Source organism: Protopterus annectens, chromosome 1.part1, assembly GCF_019279795.1.
Source record: "Protopterus annectens isolate FY-2018-M chromosome 1.part1, PAN1.0, whole genome shotgun sequence".
In the NCBI taxonomy this organism is placed as follows: Eukaryota; Metazoa; Chordata; order Ceratodontiformes; family Protopteridae; genus Protopterus; species Protopterus annectens.
This window is the reverse complement of record NC_056726.1, coordinates 1,755,714,843-1,755,735,430: the sequence shown is the minus strand read 5'-3', so window position 1 is coordinate 1,755,735,430 and position 20,588 is coordinate 1,755,714,843.

The following is a 20,588-nucleotide window of genomic DNA, read 5'->3' as shown; positions in this document are numbered from 1 at the left end:
GGTTGGATGCTGCACACAGCCAGTGTCATACCACCCTGGGGTACATACTCAGGGGGACCATCCATGTCTCTTTTGATGTTGACCAGGGAGGTACATCTCAGGTAATTCACACCAGCATGGACATTGAGTGCATCATATTTCTGCTTGCTTTGGGGTGACCTGCGTACTTGTGTTATGTGGCATTTTGTGGCAGCCTACAGGCAGCTTACTCTACCCTTTCCCTTGTTCAGTCTGGTGAGTGGGACAGCAGTGTGTCTGCCTATACAGACACCTATTACGACTGTATCAGGCATGTTGTTTCTCCTTCTGGCCTGTGACTGTTTGGCACACCAGCTTTGCGTACTATTCGTTGCATGTGCTATGTTTGAAGGTTGTGGTTGCTTGTGATCTGCTTTGGAGGCTTCTGTTGGTGTGGTGTGTTTGTAATTAAGGCCTCCGGGAATATTTGTCTGTGTTTATGTGTTTGGTTTACAGTTGTGGTAGGTCTATGTGGGACTGGGTTTGTGGTGTATGTGGTTACCTTCTCCTCCTGACTAGTTTTGACAGTACTGAGTTGGTGGAGCTCAACCTCTGGTTTGGATACATGGACGCATCTATCACATATATTTGTATTTATTGGGGGGTGTTGTGGTTGTCTGTGTACTTGGGACTGGTGTCACATTGCCTCTGGATTCACAAATTTTACTTGTTGTGGCTGGACTTAGTGGATTGTATGTGTGGACATATGTTATTGCCATACTACTGGTCAGTGATTACTTCCCTTTTTATGTTTGCTCTATCATGTGGTAGCTTCCTCATTCTCTTGCATGGTTTGATAATGGCTGGAGTCCAGCATGCTAGATGCCTGCGTGTATGGCATTGTGTGTCGTTGTTATTTGTGATTGCATACTCCAAGCATTCCAGGCTGTGTTCATGGAATGCCTGTATAACATGTTCTGTGGTGTGTCCCATATTCTGCACTTGCACAGGGCCTATTGTGGATTCAACATCGGTTTTGAGGGCTGCAACCTATGCTTTACACATGTTTTTCACTGTGGTATTCTGGCCAGGGACTGGGGTCAGGATGTGTATATCCAGTGTGATTACTCTATGGTCTGGTCTTACCAGTGAGGGGTACACTTCTCATCTTGCCATCCAGTACACATGTTGCTGATTATCACATCCAGTATGCTTACCCCTCTTGTGGGAGTGGTACATTGTTCCTGGGCATTTTGGTTTATGGATTCTGGGTAATTTTCTCCTACTGTGCTGGTGCTAGTATAATGCTCCCGGTGTATGTCTGGGTATTTTCAGTCAAGCAATATAATATGGTTTGGGGGGCTTGATATATTCATGTATTCCGACATAGGCCAGGTGCAGTTCCTGGTATTAGGACAGTAGTCTGCAGCAGGCTATATACTGGGAGGCGGTTTTAGCCATTGGTATTTGACCATGGCTAATCCATGCTGCTTCTTGTTGTGGTACCAACATGGGGGTGTGGTTATCCTTGCCATTTCTTGCTAGTCACCCTCCTTTTGTAGCTTGTTCCATGTTTTGCGGCTGTACAGCACAGTATGAGGTGTGACCTGGTAGTGTTAGGGTGCTGATGTGAGCCTTGACCCAGTTCTCTATTACAGGACTGGTATCTACATTCTCCATACTGTGTGCGTTTACACTGCACACATCTTGCTGTTTAGACATCTGTCATTGGGTAGCATTACATCTAGGTTCCTATCCCTTGTAGAACCTATGAAGGTGGGTTTGTGTTTTGAGACTTACCTATTCAGGGCATGCTGTGGGTACTGACAGCCTTTGCCAGTATCCATGGGGCATGGCATGATAGGTGCATGCCACCCCTAGCAGGTGGTGCATCATGTCATGCTCCGCATGTCTTCCCAGCCTGAAACACATTGGCTCCCCTTTGACTAACTGCATTACTTCAGCCAGTTATTGCAGTTGATCATCCCATCGTCATTTTGTGGCTTCATGCTTGGTGAGGGTGGATGTTAGTCAGGGTGCTCATGTGTGTATATAGTACATGGTGTTACATTACTTAACACATGGCATTCATGCCTCAGGTGGTGCTGCAGGGCTGCCTCTGTCGGATGCGCATATTACACTTCCCTGTACATGTTTGTGAGCAGGTCATGTCATTTTAGGCATCTATGTTATTATTTGAGTGAGTCAGAGGGGGTATCATTCCCAGGGTTCCTACTGAGCCAGTGTATGTGCTACGCATTGCCTCTTTGCCAAGGCTAGGGCATACTGGGCACGCCTCCTTCTGCCTACTGGGGCAGGCTCAGGTTGTTCCTCCTCCGAGTCACGCTCTGCCTGTGATGGCCTTGGCAATGGTGGGGGGCTGTTTGGCCCGGCCCTATGCTGGTCCTGCTGCAGCTGTTTTCGCAAGATCATATTATGTAGCATAGCACATACCATGACAATTTGGGTACATGTAGTTGGTGTGTACTGCAAGGCTCCACCAGATGTGTCCAGACACCGGAACCATGACTTGAGCAGCCCAAACACATGCTCTATTACATTACATGTTTGTGCGTGTGCCTCATTATGGCGTTCCTGTTCAGGTGTGTGTGCGTTTCTGATGGGTGTCATCAGCCACGGCTCCAGTGCATAACCTGCATCCCCCACTAGGTGTCCGTGTGGGATGTCCCCATTGGCAAATGTCTGGTACAGCTGCGTCAAATGCCAGATGTGGGAATCGTGGGAACTCCCAGGGCAGCCAGCACACACATTCATTATTATGCCCTGGGCATCACACATGACCTGGCAGTTGATGGAGGGGAAGCCCTTGCGGTTAATGTAGGCCCTACCCCGCTCACCGGCTGGTGCTTTGATGCGTATGTGCGTGCAGTCTATTGCACCCACTACCTCAGGGTATTCCGCTATTTGCTGGAAGAGATGCATATTGCTGGCCAATACCTCACGGGCATTGGGGAAATATACATGATCACCGACATGTGCTGACATGGCATCCAGGAACTGGTGCAGTACCCTGGAGGCTGATGCCTGTGATATCCCCATCATATTGCCAGTTGGTCTCTGGAAGGTACCTGTTGCTAGTATTCTTAGGCCAACACATACCTTGGTTTCCACTGGGATGGGTTCCCCTCTGTTGGTTCTGTGTGTGAGGCATGGCCTGCACAGCTCAACAATTTGCTGCAGGAGCTCTCTGTCCACTCTATAGCACTCTACTATCTCCAGCTCATGTAACCCGTGGTAGGTGACCCTGGGCCTGTACACTCTTCTCCGTCTCCTCACTGTGGGTTGTTTGACACCCTCTGCATTGTCACCACCCTCAGCAAGTCGCCTATGTCTCATTATGACAGCTATGGCAGCCCCTAACATTTCTGCTCTGAGTTCAGCTTTTTCAGTTTTCACTTCTATTAGCTTACTCCTGTCTTGCAGTGTCTCTTAAGGGAAACATCCTGCACTACTGTTTGCAGAATTTTAAGTGCTGGGCTGGGCTACTATTCTGCCTGTGTAATTGCCTGCTTCTAATTGTTTTCACCTGCTAGCTTCAGCAGTTATCCCTGCTAGCTTCCTATTAATTCTGTTGCTTCCTTTTTCCTCTCTGTTTCCTCAGGGGGGAGCAACGTGCATACTATCAGAAACACGCTCACAGTGGCTTACACGCACACGTGCTTACACGGTTCAGAATCTACTTATTCGGGTTAAAATGCGTGTACACCCGCACAAACACTGTTACACGTCTGCCAACAGCCTCCAACATACTCAGCCTGCCCTACACACGCGCACACCCGCGCAAACAGTGTTAAACATCTCCCAACACGCTCCCACATGCTCAGTCTGCCTTACACGCACGCACACTGCCCTACTCGCGCTTCATGGCGTGCACACGTGCGCATGCACGCCCAGCAAGAAACTTTGGTGTAGGTAACAGTGTACACCTTCCATTTCTTGACTTTCCATGACTTATCTAGTGGCACACCTCTTTCCATGATCTGTGTCTGTCATCTGTCATGTTACACTGGCCTCCAATGAACTGCATTTCTTTCTACCATTCCCCCCTGTGATGTCACCTATCTCCTACTCTATTCCTCCCCCTTATGTATCTCTTACACTACTCAGACTGTGCTCATTTGCTATGTGACTGTGAGATTCAGTATCCTAACCCTCATTTACATGAGATTGCCTACTAATGCTTAGTTACATGTCTTAGACTCAGCTTCCCCCCTTAGCAACCACTACACGGTGGCCATGTTGTTTTTGGTCTGCTGGTCCCTGCATTGTCATTCCATGTATTGCATGAAACCCACATTTGTGGGTTTATAACCTTCATTTTCATGTTTTATACAGCGCAGCCCGTTTGCGCGAGGCTGCGCTGGGTTAAAAAAAAAATTATATTTTTAATATTTTGGCATCGGGTTATATTGCCAATGGCCACATATTTGGCCATTGGCATGCTGCCTGAGTCATATGCACCCTTTTTTTGGAGCTGACATGGCTCCGTTGTGGAATTTGCTGAAACGTACTCAGTTGTCAACTGAGTACATTTCCGCAGCTAAAACGTCTCTTACACGGACTGGTTTCTGCTTCGTGGATCGCTAATATACCTCATTTGCATACCTTTCGGCTGCAAGTGAGGTATTTAGCATGTCCACGCCCAGTCCGTGTAAGAGACGTTTTAGCTGGTCTCTTACATGGAGTTTAGGGCTGTTCCTGGATCGCGAGGCTTGCATGGAGTGTTGCACGTCTCTTACACTCCGTGCAAGCCTTCGTGAATCCTGCCCACAATCTTTATGGCCTAAACCAGGTAATTTACTTTGAGGATATTTTTGTAAAAGTTAGCTGGACTGGGATTAACCTCTTTTCTTCCAGTATTCTCTGTTAAAATGTATTCATTTCAGTAGTTATAATACAGTCTGACATACAGGTCTGTTTCATTTTTCTGTCCAGCATGTCCCACTGTTGGTACATTTTTAATGCAAGCAGCTTTACAAATACATTTTCAACACAAACACTTGTACAAATCAGTTTGATATACAAATGACATAATTCTTTACAAAACTGCAGCTAATTATGCTGGCATATGTTACACATCCACTGCCATACTTCTCCTGATATAGCTGGTAATACGTAAAGCAAAAAGGATCCCCACAAGTACAGCAGGTGCACAGGCCCAATAAACTAAACATGACTACAAAAAGCAATGGCCAGCACCAGAAGTAGTTGGTTTATATTTATTGAAATTAATAAAAAACACTAAAGGGCAGGGTTAAGACCCTTAAATACCACAAAATCCAGCCAGACCAGTTTTGGTTAAGATAGTCTTTCTCAGTGTTAAAACACATATACTCACATCCAGAAATGTATACACAGTACTTAATTGAATACCATTGGATATTGGTTGATCACAAATGATCATTTAGACCAGGATGAAAAAATCCACCTAATTTAATAATCCATTTTTTCTCCTTAGCATTGAGCATATCATGCCACCCAGATTTTTCCATTCTATCACCCATAATTTTATCAATGATAATAAATCTGTAAGAGGCATTAGTGTGTTTAAGTGTATGCTTAAACAAGGCATTAGCTTGTCTCTTGTTCCTAATGTCGCTGAAATGTTCCCCAATTAGACTTAGATGTTTGGCCAATATAGAAGGCAGCACATGTACACATTGACAAATATTTTACTCAGTCTGACTCAACATTAGCCATAAACTTGATATCAAACACCAACGGGGTATTCTTACTACTAAACTGTTTAGTCTTATTTACTCTAGTGCAGTGTGTACAATGACCACAAGGTACACAACTGCATAATATTTCCCCTGTAATGGTGCGTTGTAGCTGTTGTCTCATGGGGGCCTGCCTAAGGTGCTTGTAATGATTAAAATGGGAACCTAATGTCCTCCCTCTCTGAAACAAAAATAGGCACCTGTCCCCTAAAATATCTGATAACCTATTATCAGATAGCAGTATGTTCCAATGTCTGTTTATGATGTCCTTAAAGATCCCAGTATTCCTGCCATAAGTTGTGATTAGCCTCAGATCCGGTGTCCTAGCAGATGAGTAGTGCTTGTATGAAAGCAGGTCCTTCCTGTCCAGACCTGAGGCCCAATTGCTGGCAGAAATTATTTTCCCATGTTTGTAACCCCTGTTTCGAAATCTATGTATCAGGTCCTTCCTATATTGCTTGTATTTCGCTTTATTAGAGCAAACCCGTTTGATCTGTAGAAATTGTGACTTGGGAATATTTTTAATAATGTGTTCTGGATGAAAACTGGATGCATGTAATAATGAATTATATTGTGAATATTTCCAGAAGATCTCACTATCAAGAGTGTTATCTTCCTTCCTTGTAATGAGAACTTAAAAAAAGTGATCTGGCCTGTATGGCAGTGGGCAGTAAATTGGATTCCCCACTTGTTCCCATTTAAATATTCCACAAATTCCATAAGATATGTACTGTCTGCTCTCCAAACCAACCAGCAATCATCAAGGTAGCACCTCCAGATATCAATTTCATCTGAGTACAAATTGTGTGCAGGGTCATAAATAAGATGATCCTCCACATAAGCCATAAATAAATCAGCATAAATGGGGGCAAAAGATGCACCCATTGCTGTACCCTACATTTGCCAATAACACTCATCCTGAAAAAATATAACATTTTTAGTTAAGACATGCTCAGCCAGACACACCAAAAGTGTATTGAATCCAGGTTGATAAAGTTCACTTTTCTCCAACCAATATTGTAATGCATAAAGACCAGCCCAGTGTGGAATATTAGTATAAAGGGCTGTAACATCAAGTGTACAAGGCAGCCATCCCGGTTCCAACTGCATAGCAGAAATAATGCCTAAGAATTGGGTGGTATCCTGTATATGAGCTCTAATAAATGTTAATAATGGTTGTAGATATTTTGTTAGGAACTGAGAAAGTGGTTCAGTTAGGGACCCTCTTCCTGATACAGTGGGTCTCCCTGGTGGGTTGTTTATATCTTTATGTATTTTGGGTAAGAGGTATAAATACTGTGATTTGGGGTCCTGGACTGTTCAACTGTTTCAAACAGAAATAGTTAGTTAATAATGATTTGGAAATAGGTAGCGATGAAGACAATTTTTATTCTTGTTTGTCAGATGATGTTGATACTGAAAATTGTATTAATGTTTATTGCTTACTTGAAACTACTGCAGATAGTTTTAAAAGCAAATTTCTTCCCCCATATGTGAATGGGTGTATTAAACAGTTCACTGAAATGCTAAATTCTGCTGTGGAACAACTTTATGAAGAATATAGTAATGATAAGGTAGATATTCAATTTAATATGACAAAAATGGAGTGAAGTGCCTTAAAAAACCTTGTTGACAGACAAGATCCTGTCATTAAACCAGCAGATAAGGGCAATAAAATCGTAGTTCTTCATTATTCTCAGTATTTAAGCATGCGTCTACAACATTTGAATGACAGGACAATATATGAAGTGAGTGATGTTAACGAATATATGAAAGCAATGCAGAGTTTTGTTAGTCTTATGGAAAAAGGTTGTAGTTTAGGGTATTTTAATAAAAAAGAGGTAGACACAAAGTTTAGTACTGTAGGTTACAATTTAGCTATGTTCTATTGCCTTCCTAAAATCCACAAGGACAATGTTAATCCCCCCGGGCATACCTAGAGTGGCTGCTACTAACTATTTTCTACACAATATTGGGGTCTTTTTACAGAGTTTTTTATTGGCCTATGTGGAAAAGCTTCCCTCCTATATAAATGACTCCTTTGACTGTTAGGAAAAGATATCCGGAGTTAAATGGAATACCAATATGTACTGGATTTCTTTGGATGTCCGAAGTTTATATACAAACATTAAACATAATGATGGTATTATAGCCTTACATTATTGTTTGGAAGATAATCCGGTATCATATTATATAGTAGAATTAGTAAATTTCTGTTTGGTTAATAACTATTTTAGTTATAATAATGTTATTTACCATCAGTTGCGAGGCATGGCCATGGGGACACCTTTTACCCCCATGTATGCTAATCTTTTCATGGCTAAATTTGAAATAGATCACATCTATAAAAATAGATTTGTACAGGAACATGTTTTATTTTATTTTAGATATATAGATAATTTGATTTTAATTTGTGAGAATGGATCTGAGAAGATTCATACATTTTTTGAACAGATGAATAATAATATATATGATTTGATATTTGATGGCCTACAATATTTAAGAGAAATTAATTTTCTGGACTTGCATCTAACTGGCATGAATGATGGATCTAGTCATACAACAATTCATTGTAAACTTGCTGATGGTAGCTAATATTTGTATGACATTAGTTGCCACCCCTACTATATTATTAAAGCCTTAGCATATGGAGAAATGGTTAGGCTATTTAGAATTTGTAATAATGAAGCTGATTTGAAGAAATAAGTTTGTCAAACATTATCTATGATTATACAGACAGGATATAACAGAAACCTTATAATGGAATCTGTGGAGAATATTAATGAGTCAAACTATGCACAATGTAATGTAGGCAGGAATATAAAAGCATATGTAATTTGGATGATGGGGACAAAATGTTTTTTGTTACAACTTATAACATTTTGGGTGAAATGATCTGGAAACTGATTAACTATTATTGGAACTTTTTACAAAGAGATGATGATTTAAAGAAAGTTATGTGTAGTAGGCTATCTATTTCTTATAAAAGACAACAAAACTTGTAGAGCTTATTTTGTATTACCTGCAGAAAATGTTATGTCATCTTTAAAATGTAAGGGTACTATGCCTTGCAACAACTGTAATGTATGTTCACATATTGTTCTTAACTTTAACAGAATTAATGGTAAACTACTTCAACCCATTAATGTATTTTCTTGTGATACTGTAGGAGTTATCTATTGCCTTAAGTGTCCCTGCAACCTGTTTTATATTGGAGAGACTAAACGAAAGTTTAAGATTAGGTTGCAGGAACACATTAGGGGATATTAAAAAACAAAAACTTGAAAGTTCTATAGCAGTTTACTTTATGCAAAAACATGATAGTGAAGATAGCTTGCTACAAGCAAAAGTTTTAGAAAAAGGTTTTGTGAAAATGGGAGATGAAGTATTGTTAAAAAATATATAATCATATAAAGAAGCTATTTTTATTTTAAAGTTCAACACTCTTACACCAGGGGGATTAAATCAGAAGATTAATTGGAAATGTTTGCTTTAATAATGATTTAATTGTTTTATTATTTAATTGTCATATTGCTTGATTGTATTAAGGAGTATATATATATATATATATATATATATATATATATATATATATATATATATATATCTATGTGTATATATATATATATATATATATATATATATATATATATATATATATATATATATATATATGTTGTTGTTGTATCTTTCGGCTTTTCCCGGTAAGGGGTCGCCACAGCGGAACTCTGGTCCGCTAATGATTGGCAGTAGATTTTTACATACCGACTCGCCAGGCCTGACGCACAACCTTCAACGAAGGTACATATATATATATATATATATATATATATATATATATATATATATATACATACATGGGAAAGGTTGTGTAAAGGAATGTAACTCTTTGAAGGCATTTGTAGCCGAGGCGCTAAGAGCAATAAATTGTGTGGATCCTGTATCCTGTTGTTTTTCTTCTAAAATATTGTTAGTGTGTCTGGCCTTGGATGAAATATAATCTTGGACAGCTTTTCTGCTACTGTTGGTAAGACTGAATTGGAATGCACTGGGCTAGAATAGGTTATGTGAGATGCTATGTTGCCAGTGATTATATCTCTGCTCTGTTGCTGGTCAGTCTACAGCCTATATGAGTATGAGTATAGCACGTTTTGGCTATTACCCAAGACAGCCGTTCACATTTACTGTACACTATCTGTTGCATATTAAATTGGTGGTCAGTAGTATAGAGTTAAAGACCATACCATGGCATAATATTTACTGGCAGAGGTATAGATCACAAAACTATAGCCTTTGTCCCATGTACCTCTCATATTAATTGGTGGCTGTGGGTGGAATTATACAGTCCTTTATCAAGTATTATTTAATACACAGTGATATGGATATTGTGAATTGAACCTATGTAGCCTGCAAAACAGTTTTGTTACCTGAAAGTATATGCATCCCTACATTCACAAGGCAAATTTACAGCAATGTACATTGCTAATCAGTTGTTTTATTTTTTAGACAAATGTAGGTAAGAAATAAGCAAATATAAGCTCTATAGAGTATGAAGAAATGTCAGTGTCCTAGCTGACTAAAGAACACAAACTGGAAGGAATTCATCCAGCTTGTACAACAAAATGTTAGAAGGTAACTACCATGAGTATAGTTAAGATTCAGTCCATTTTGCCTGGAGACAGTCTAGTAATTGATGTGAGTATAGAGCATGTAGCAAAGCAACTCACTTCATCTCCAGATAACCTGCAAATGTCACTTGAACTGAAAAAGATGAAACTGGAAGTGAGACTGAAACTACAGAATGAAAGAAGGAGTACCAACAGAAAAGAGAAAGGACTACTCTTTTGTAGTAGGACATAAGTAATGAGTATGAAAACCCTGTCATGGGTGGCTAGGCCACTATTGAACTATATCCTCAGTATAAAGAAGGGGATGTATTTGAATATGTCTATGCAATCAGCACCAAATTGAACAGAGAAAATGTATCCCTCTCTGCTTTTGGGAAATGCTTTACATTATTTTAAGCAAAATGTTTGATGATTACTACTTATATTATTTAAAGATTGAAAGCTTTTTATTTGATTGTTGTAAATGTACAGGAGAACAAGGGACAAAACTAGAGGCCAATGACAATTATTTCATTGTACGCATAAACACTTAAATGAGGGGTGAGTGGATGCAAGCATCCAGTATTTTGCAGAAAACATCATACTCTGGCTAACAGATCAAGAGTATAACATGCCAGAGGACATCATTAAAAATGACCTTAATCTGGCCATCAATGCATAACTGCACAAGACCCAGCATTATGCATGACTGCACTGGAAACTGGTAACAATCTAAACACTCATATCACGTTTCACAAGGAAAAGGGAAACCATTAGATCTCATACCTGCTAAGTTTTTAGAGTTAGTTATTTCCAATATAAGCAAGTGGGGCATGCACAAATGAAATATCCATAGGATAGGGGACAAAAGCCATGTAATAACATTAACAGATGTAACAGCATGGCAGTGTTAGATTGGGTAGCAGTTTTGAATTCTGAAAATCATATGTCTGAGCCCACAATACAGAGACTAAAAGTGTGAAAATGAGGACTTCATTATGTTACATCTGAGATGGTTGTGTCTTAGAATATTCCCTTTAATATGCAGAATGACAATCTTGGAGTTAGTAGCCTTAAATTGGGTGTGTGGGGTGGTTTGCTCACATTAGGGGTAAAAGGGATCTTGCCCCCTCGCACAAAATGATTTTAAAGGAGAACAGTGATTCTTAACATTTACTGTTCCTCTTTAGTTTTGTTGTTTTTCATAATGCCAGGACTCACAATTATGACTTTCAGACCTATCAAAAAAAGCTGGTGTGTTGTCATGAACCTATAGCTGCTCTAGATTATCATGAGGGCCTGTATCCTCATAGTAGTAGAGAGTAGCAAAACTTTGCTAAGAAGGAAACTGTGCCCAACATAATATTGCTAAGCCTGTAGTTATTACAGAAGAGGATTACCTGCCTGGACAATGGACATGTATGTATAAAATTTTATTAATATGCTAACTGCATAAACATATTAGGTATCCTGAAATTAGCCAGGAACATTCTTCTAGCTAAATGATTTGTTGAAAGTCATAGCCATGCATTATGAAAATGGAGACTCATGGACTCAGACTCAGGAACCTAAATTGCAAGAAAGTGTGTCATGCCATGGAAAAATTCTGTGTGTGTGTGTGTGTGTGTGTGTGTGTGTGTGTGTGTGTGTGTGTGTGTGTGTGTGTGTGTGTGTATGTGTGTGCGTGTGTGTATCTGTGCTTGGTGATGTAGTATACTGCAAAACATCTAAAGTGCACAAAAGAGAAAGGCTGCAGTAAATAACATGATTCAGACTGTGAAAGTACAAAGACAGCTAGATAAGCATTGTATGTTTGCAAATCAAATAAGCAGTAAAATAATGAGATTAATCAGACTAATGGTGAAGGAGATCATTTTTGTAACAATTGGTAGAGCAGATATTATTGAATTAGAAGTAGAGATTCTGGTCAAAAATGATATACTAGTAATTGGAGATTCAATTCATCTGACATCTCCCCAACTGCTAACTATAGCTAATATATATATGTGTGTATATATATATATATATATATATATATATATATATATATATATATATGCCAAACAGGTCCTGATTAGTGCAGAATATAAAGGAGTCAGACATTTTTGGGATCTAGAGGAGACTCCCTTTGTGATCAGCTGTATCAGATAGAATGGATATCCTAACCACTGTTGCAACATGGTGACCAAAGGAAAGGGAGTTATCAACCCAAGTTTCAGGATCTCTCTCAAAATCTTTGTTTTGGAATGGGATGTTGTCTATAATATAAACTGGCTGAATGAATTACTTTCCAACCACAACAAGTTGGTATTTTTCAATTTTTAGCTTTAGCTTATTTTGTGAATTCCAGCTATTAGCATGTGCAAGTTTAAGTTGCACCTTCTGTATATCAGAAGGAAATTTGAGGACAGCCAGTTTACAAACATACTCAAATCTGATTAACCAGAGAACCCCTTATTTGATTTGGAACTCGGAGAAGTATATGCTGAATAGTAAAGTTCATAGCATGGATCCTTTTGGGTCTCCACTGATTACCTACATGCTCTCTGAGGAAGGACCTACAGCAATTCTTAGGAAAGGGACTGACAGTTGCTGGAGATGTCATGGAGGGGAGGTATTGTGGCTGAGTGGTCTAAGGTGCTGGCTGCAGGTTCCAGTTTCTCTTGAGCTGTGGGTTCAAATAACATCACTGCCAATTTATGGCTATGAACTGTTGTCAAGTGTTTGAGGTGGGAGCCTGGCATAATGGTTAAGGTGTTTACCTTACAAACACAAGGCACAGAGTTTGATTCTCAATTTGGGGTAATTGGCTAGACTTAAAATGGCTCATAAGGGCAGCTAGTCTAGTACCAATCTATGAACCTATCTAATTATTTTAGGAACTCAGCATTTACAGAGAGGATAATAAACACTGGATAGTGTTATGCTTGCCAGGAGCAAAAATACAGGATGTGAGTTGGGCCTTTGAATGCTTTAATGTAAGGAAGAATGGATGGAACTGTTTTAATTCACATTGGCTCAAATGATCTCATCTTCAAGGACTTACTGAATGTAGGGAACTTAAAGCCCTTTTAGATTGCATAGCTTATATTAGCGTTAGGACACATTTTTCACAAAGCACATAAAGAAAGGAGAGTCAGATCAACATGAATGAAAATAATTTTTGGAAAACACCTAAATGAAAAAAACTGCCCCTTTAAAAAGTGAAAATTTGTAGAATATCCAAGTCTAATTTTGGTCACACATGTATTTAGAAAGGATGGAGGCCCCTTGTCAAGACAAGGGAAGAGAATTTTTGCAGTAGATACATTGCGATATTTGACTAACACAAGACAGGATTTGTGCCAGGTTAGAAATCTAACAGTTTGCAGATCACAAAATTTAATTTATGTTTGCTAATTGTTAATGCTAGAAGCCTTAATAATAATTTTTTTAATTGAAAAATTTACTGCAGTTGTATAAAATGATGTTGTTACTGTTTGTGAAACATAACACCTATTTACATGTTCACCGTTGCAAGATATGGACTGTTGACTTATGATGGGCCTGAAACTCCCACTAGCTCTTTTTGTTTGAAAGGGAAATGAATAGAGGAGAAAAAGAAAAAGGCCTTCTCCTTTATTATGACATCTAAAAAAGACAGTTTAGCTGTGGTAAAAACTGTCAATAAAAACTGGTCCGTACTTAATTTGGATTATATGACTGTAGAAAAATTAGGCACTAAGCCATTTATTGTGTTTGAAAAGAATAGATCTTTTAAAAATCTACTTGAAAAGAACAGCATAGGAAAAGAACATAACAATAGGCCCTCTGGAAACATCAAATGTGGGATGTGCAGGCAGTGCCCCAATGTGATTGAAACAAGTATAAAATTTAGACTGGGTAACTATAAGGTTAATATATATGGTCATTTCACTTGTCAGTCTAAAAGTGTTGTATATGCTGCAAAATGCCTGCAATGTCTCGCATTTTATAAAGGAAAAACTTGTAGAAAGTTCTGAAAAAGAATGTATGAACGTCTAAATGATATAAAAATGGTAGAAGTACAAATGCACTATCTAAACATGTACTAGAACATAATGAACATGTATTTGCTTTTTTTGTTCTGCAGCAGATATTTTCTGACAGTTAAGGGAGGTTGTTAGCAGAGTACCTAGAATTGTGTGAACTAAGATGGCAATTAAAGCTAAATGCATCTGAGTACTCTGACTTGAATGAATATACTAGTATATATTGTTTATTAAAGCAAAGGCACATTGAGAGTTAATGTTTTTTAATTGTTTTATTTTTTTTAACTATGATTGCTTGAGCATTTGTTTGATGATATTTAAACTTGGCCTATGTAAATGGTTTTTGTTCTGAAAAAGTCCCATGTAATTTTATGGGGGACAAAAGCACTTAACGTTTATTGTGGTTGTATCCAATAAAGAGAACTGTTTCTGTTTAAGGTCCTGTCCTTGGCTGCAATTTGTTTCTTTGGCACCCTCATCCCAACTGTAACACAGTACTGTCCACCTGTTACTGTACAGCCTGCTAATGGCAGTTGTCCACCAGTCAGGTTTTCTGAGCCATGCCATTGTAATGCTGCTGACATAATGCATGGGTATAGCGTTCTGCATACTTGCCTGTCCTTTGTGAAGGTGGAGGTGCAGTCATGCTATGTCAACCATCACACAGGAGGTAATAAATGTCTGTCTTGACATCTATGTCTGTATTGTCTGCAATGTTATACACGTATGAACCTATGGAACCATGCACTTATAGTGCTGTACATTGCTGAAAACATATTTCTGCTGTGCTGACATGCCATCCTGTGCTGCTTCATTGCTGCTGTGTATCCATGGATTATCATTATGGATTATCCTTATGGACTGACCCTTGAAAGAGAAACATAAACATGTCTGCAACACACCTATCATCATGTAAGTATACAGCCATTACAACATCATATAACATAAGGTACACAAAGGTATGCAGAGTACTCATGACAAATGCCAGCATACAGTATCTGTTGTTAACCACTAAAAGTGGCATGGCAAAGCAACACTGCATTACACAAGTACATGATAACTAATATAGTCACCCTGTGCATCAGACACATAGCTTCATTTCCATGCATCAATGGTGAGGATGACAGGGATGTAGCACAGGTATCATCACTTGTACAGGGTGCTGTGTGGGGGTACAGGAGGCCTAGGCTGACCCAAACATTGACAGCATGGGAAGGGAAGCAGATAAGATGGACCATGGAATGGTGCCGTGTGTGTCTGTAGGTGACCTGCATTTGACAGTGGTGTGTGAGTGTGTGCATGTACACAGTCAAACTCAGTGCTAGCCCTACATATGTGGATGTTGGACAGCTTTGGACCATACATGGTAGAGTTGACAGCTCACTGTCTCTGGCCCCGAATATGGGAGCTGACTCTGCCAGGAGTTACACTGGCACCTCCATGCCCAAGATCAGAAATGGTGCTAGCACCTGATAGTGACTGCTGTCTGCTGGGACCGTGTACCCCACAGGAACACCCAGGACCACGAGCTCATGGGCTGCCATGTTGTGATGTGGACAACACACTCCCCTCTGTAGTGCTGGATGTACTGCCATTATGCAGTTGTGATTGTGCATACCCACATGTACTCTCAGCAGATGTGGCTGCTGACCTATGTCCATGAATCCGATGCTTAACTCCAACCACACATTCCAGCACAGACAATGTGTGGTCCAAGAGAGACACTCTCTCAGCCCATCTTCTGTCCACTGCATCAGTCAACTGATCCAGGGTGTCCCAAATGCAGTGGAGGCAGTCACAGATGTCAGACTGTGCTGCAACCATAACCCTAAGTATACATCTGGTGTTCCATTCAGAATGTGCCTGTGCCTCCATGATGGCCTGAAACATGCTCTGCGTGACCCGTGATGTGACACCTGCAACAGGTGGTGGATGGACAGCAGGCATCCTACAGGCACCGCTGTCAATCCACCTGTGTGGAATCTCACCAGCTGTCTTGCTATGGCCAGCGTCTACACTCACTGGAGCCATAGTTGCCACACTTTCCTGTTCAATGTCCCCACCATCTGACTGTTCACTATCTGTAGCCTCCAGGGACTGGGTATGAGTGGGCAAACTGAATGTGTGCAGTGGCAATGGAAGTAGAAGAGCGATGTCTACCTCTGGGACAGACTCAGCCCCCAACACCCCCATCTGTGCCAGTATCATCATCAGAGTCTGGAGAGACACTGACATCAGGTTGTGTAGGGGACAGTCAAATGTTTCCTCTCCGCTTTCACCCAAAATAGACTTCCTCAGAACAAAATACACATTCCGCTCAAGACCTTTATAACAATCACTTCAAGTAAATCAAGTAAAACATGACCAGAACAATTTACCTTTTAATTAAAGAATATAGGTTCATAGGTATTTACTAGACTAATGACCACAAGGGCCTTTTTAAGCCTAGCCATGCATCCCAAATCTCTGACAAGTTCTAATACCCTTGATAAGTGTAAGCATGGGCCTGGGAGATGAACCATTTACAGGTTACCTGTTTGCATCAGAGACATATGTGCCAAACCAGGGATGAATTTCTGGTTTCCCATTCAATTATCCAAGCTGCACTTGAATTGGATTAGGGAGGAACTCTGCTTCACATGGATGGGGAGCCTGTTCCATAGATGGGGTAGTCTCTGGGATACATACCTATTTCTCCAGCAGAACCTATTTATATCGCAGGGAAGGTTTAATTTTTAATTGGGTAATTCTGGTACTGTTTGTTTTGTGGATATACAGGAGGTTCATCAGAGTGGAGTCTGACAATGCCCTGTATGCCAGGCATAGATCTCCCCTCAAAAGCCTGTAGGAGACAGAATACAGGGATAGGGCATTGATGCGGTCTGCATAGGACATCTTACTTATGCCCTGTACTCTTTTAGTGAAGAACCTCTGTGGACGTTCCAGTTGTTGGATATACCTGGTTAGGTACAAACCAAAGGGGGCATTGTACTCAATGATTGGTCTGATGAATGCTGAATACAGTGGAACAATGACTTCCCTAGACTTAGATGCAATACCTTTGTTTATAAGTTGCGCAACATAGAATGATTTCCTCACCACTGTAGACACGTGATGATCAAAGGCTAGATTACTTTCTATGTGTATCTCTATGTCACTGATTACTAGGTCAACTCTAAGGAGTGTGTTGTCAATATGACAGTTACCAGGGATGGATGACTTTCCGAAGGATACTATTATGCATTTCTTGGCATTTGGTTTTAGACCATGACTCTGACACCAGTTATTTGTCAATCCCTCCTGGAGAACATTTGTGTCAGTGTGAGATTCAATGACAGCTCCTAATTTGCAATCATCTGCAGATTTAGTCAGCCAGAGACCACTGACATTGGCCTTGACTTCTGAGAAGTAAATGCCAAAAAGGACTGGTCCAAAGACTGATCCCTGAGGGACTCCACTTGTGATTGGCCTCTTTGTAGAGTTGGACTCCCCAATTCTAACTTCCTGTGTCCTGTCTATGAGCCAGTTCGCTATCCACCGGGTGACATATGGGTTTGTACCTAACCTCTTGAGTTTGTCAACAATGCCCAAGTGGGGTATTATGTCAAATGCCTTGGCCAGGTCAAGGTAGGTATTGTGAATGATTTTGCTGTCATCCATTGCTTTGGTGACCTTCTCAAAGAAGTCCAACAGGCTGAGTAGGCATGATCTGCCCTTGACAAAACCAAACTGTCTGGAGGTTTACTATACCTCTATTGATCATTTCCATGATAATTCTTTCCATGGCTTTACATACAAGACTAGTGAGACGTATGGGTCTGTAGTTTCCAGGCTCTGTAGATGGCCCACTTTTGTGCAGAGGGATAACTGTTGCCTTTCTCCATTCATGAGACACGAACCCTGGTTAAAAACTACAGTTAAATAGTAATTCCAAAGGCCCTGTTAGATCATGTTTCATGCTATTTTGAAGGCACCCTGGGATTTTATCTGGGCCCATTGATGCAGAGTTCTTGGTCTTAGAGAGAACATTAAGGATCTGCTTCCTAGTGATAGTAGGGGGAGTTATGAGGGAAGGTTGAAGGGGAGAGAGGAGTAAAGTTGGAGCTGAATTGATCAGCCAGGAGGTTTGCTATATCTTCTGGCTCAGTATAGGTGGCTCCATTTACAATGAGCTCTACACACAACTGTGTATTGCCTTTGAGGTTGGGGACATAGCTAAAGCATGCTTTGTGGTTTTCCTTGGCCTGGGAGGTCAAACTTACCTCAAATGTTGCTTTGGTAGACTTTATTTGAACTGTGAGCTATTTGTTTAGTTTAATGAGAGTGGTTTTATCCTGCTGGGTGCTGCACCTTCTAATTTTTGCCATGGTTTTCATCCTCCTGTTATACATCTGACTGATTTTGTGATTCCCCCAGGGTGGGTTGTTTTTTGAGTTAGTTCTGTAGTTCTTCCTGGTGGGTACAGATGCCTCTATGCAGCTATTAACATGTTTGTACAAGGTTTCTGTGAACAGTTTTGCATAGGCAGAAGTGTTCTTAGGGTTTATAAGGACTTGAAATTATGCCAGGTTCTCACTTAGTAGCAGGAGGTTAGCCTTAGAATATTTCCTGAATATTCCCAGTTTAGCTGGGGGTCCTGGTTTTATTTTTTACTTCAAAGGAGACCATTTGTGGTCTGACCTTACCAGTGAAGGCATTACAGTAGGGGGTGTGCAGCACTCTCCCATATTAGTGAGGACCTGATCCAGTATGGTTGCACCCTTGGTTGGTGTATTGACTATCTAGTCCAGGGAGCTTGTGTTTACAAAATCCAGGAATCTCTGTGCATGTACGTTTCATGTTGTATAGGATTCCCAGTTTAGACCAGGTCAGTTAAGGTTAATCATCTGTGAACTGAGGGGGGTGGAGCTAGGAACTAAACCTTCTATTTAAGGGGTAAAAATAAAACATTTCAGAGCTTTACTAGAAAGGCTCACCCAGACTCTGCTACACTTTGTTGTGAGGGAAAGGTTAGTTTGCTTTTTATTTGTTGTATTTTGCATTACTTTATTGCCTTTTTCTATTTGAATACTGTGATTTGTTTTCTTTACTTTGTGTTTTACCTGTATTCTGCTTTTAACTGCATATTAAAACTTGAAAAGTCATCATTTGCAGTACCTGAGTTGACATTCTGTGTGAATGCATATTAATACTATACTACTGACAAACAGGAACAATATCAAATAAAAAACGGCCAGCCAGTAACCAGAAGCACTTTAATATTCTCTAACATCTTAGCAAAAAGCCTTCAAGAAGTAAAATACTACAAAAATACCTGCCTTATATACACATATAATTAAAACCATTAACAATTAAACAATCAGATAAGAAATCTTCAATTATTCTCTAAATTTAACCCCTTAGAGGCTAGAGTATTAAATGTTTTGAAATATATACAAATTTCTTAAATAATAATTTATTCTTTATAGACACATTGTCATATTTGCCAACATCCACCTTTTCTAAAACTGTACCCCGTTGAACTATATCTTCCCCCCTGTGAAATTTATTAAAATGACGACATAACTCCCAAAACGAACGTTGTTTTTGAATGTTTGTGCATTTAAAGTTTGTCTAAGTAAAATAAATTCATCTGATTCCAGCTGGTGGCTTTTCACTCTTTCGTTTTTATCAAGTTTATTAAAATGTTCAGCACCTGAGATTTCTTATTTACCATTAATGATATCCCTTACATGTTCTAACAACTTAACTTTAAAGGGTCTTTTACTTTCTCCGACATAAAATTTTAGGGCATATACAATACCTTTTGTATCACACCCATCTTGACCTTGCACCCTCAAACTAAAACCATTAATTTTTGGAAAGCTCTTCACTACATACTTACAAGCTTTACATTTCCCACAGGGCACAGCTCCATAATCTATCATAATCCCAGAAATAAAGGTTGGCGGGGTAGTACATTTTCCACAAACTAAAAAATCTTTAACACCTTCCTTTTCTATGTGATACCATGGGCTCACCCATTTAGAGAAGTCTCTCAAAGATGTCAGATAGCCCCAATACAAATTAACCAATTCTATTAGCTTAAAACTAAAAATACTATATGTGGTGACAAAATATATTTTTTCTCCCTTATTAAATGTATATTTGGCATACCGTATCCGCCTCTCTTCACCTGTATGACCCTCAGTCCTACATTCAATGAAAAACCTATCTCAACGTTTATCTAACACTTCCCCATTATAACCTCTATATCTAAATATATTAATAGT